Consider the following 1,814-nt stretch of genomic DNA (forward strand, 5'->3'; position numbering starts at 1 on the left):
TCCATTTTATCTGCTATTACTTAAACCAAGTGAAAACTGTATATCTCAAGATGGCTCTGACTCATACATACCAATTAGGACACAGTAGAACTCCTCATAGCATCTCCAAGGCTGTCATCTTTTGTAAGGCAACTGCCCAATCTTCTCCAGTAGAGCATCCGGTGAGTTCAGGCTGCTGACTCTTTGGTTAACAGTGAGCACTTAACTGAGCCATCAGTGTCCCTTGCTCAGACCTAAAATACTCAAATTTTAAGCATAATACTTATCAGAGTCAAAGTGGGAAATTTTTTTCTTCCTATATTACCTATCTAAAATTTTGTCATGGTAAAAACTTTTTTTCCCAGCAAAATATATTAACAATTTAAGAAATGACAATTTGCATCATATGATAATATTTTCTTATCAGAACCTTTAGGTTTATCTTTTCTGGTTTACATTTTTTTCTTGAGATAAAATTAACCTATCTTCAAATTTTGTTTAGTTCATAGTCAGATGTAAGGTTCACATAGAAATTATATGTCTGATAAATATTGGAAAGTTATTATGAATATGAGCAGAGCAGAGCACCCCTCATCTCTTCATCTAATAATTTCAGGTTATCTCATATACAGGTGATTTAAATGATGCAATGTTTGACCATCCTGGAGGACTAATTTATAAGGTAGATAGCTTGGCACATTTCCAAGGATGAAAGCTCAAGAACTAAGGGATTCATGTTAGACTTTAAATAGACAGTTGTCTGCTCCCTTAGAAGTGACATGATTAGATGTATGAAGGTACAGGATTGTACTCTGTGGTGCAGAAGGTCATATGAGTGAGAACTGACTCATGTGCACCTAACAATAACAACTACAACAACATATTTCTTAAGAATATGTTTATAATGATTTGGTTAAAAGTTTAAAAAGCAAATCAGTTTTCATTCAACAATCCATAGGCATGTTTTGTTGTGACATTGATTGTACTTCTCACAATGTAACAACATTCTTCTTCCTTCCTCCTTGTGTTTACCTTTTCCATTCTTATGTCTCCAATATCTTCCTGCTTTCTGACTTTTATCTCTTGGCAAGTGATGATCTAATGTTGTCCTAAGTTTAATGGTTCTAAGGAGAATATAACTTTCTGATGTTGCTCCCTTTACAGGTCTTTCCATTATCCAATGAAAATTGAGACTCAGGGGTAAATTAGCTCAATTTAAGGCCTGAAGAGTGTCCAATGAGCATATTCTTGTCATTGTTGTAGTAGTTAGGTGTCATTGAGTCAGTACTGACTCATAGTGACAACAGAACACAACACTGCCTGGTTCTGGGACAACATTACAATTGTTGTCATGCTTGAGTCGATTGATGCTGCCACTTTGCCAATTCATCTCACTCTGGGTCTTCCTCTTTTTACCTGACCCTACACAGTACCAAGGAGCTCTGGTAGCATAGTGGTTACAAATCAGGCTGCTAACATCAAGGTCAGAATTTCGAAACTACCAGTTGTCCATGGGACAAAGTTGAAACTTTCTGTTACTGAAAACATTTGCATCCTCGGAAACCCTGTGCAAGGTCACTATGAGTTGGAACTGACTCCACGGTACTTAACAATAACAACCAATTTACCAAACATCATATTCCTCTACAGTGACTGGTCCTTCATGACAATATATCTGAAATATAAGAGACAAAGTTTAGCTATCCAGGCTATCTGTTTATTCTTTTGGCAGCCCATGGTACTTTCAATATTCTCCTCCAACACCATAACTCAAACACATCCATTCTCCTAAGGTCTTTCTTGTTCTCTGTCCAGCTTTCACATGCATATGAGGT

The sequence above is a fragment of the Chrysochloris asiatica genome, unplaced genomic scaffold, assembly GCF_000296735.1.
Source record: "Chrysochloris asiatica unplaced genomic scaffold, ChrAsi1.0 scaffold00531, whole genome shotgun sequence".
NCBI lineage: Eukaryota > Metazoa > Chordata > Mammalia > Afrosoricida > Chrysochloridae > Chrysochloris > Chrysochloris asiatica.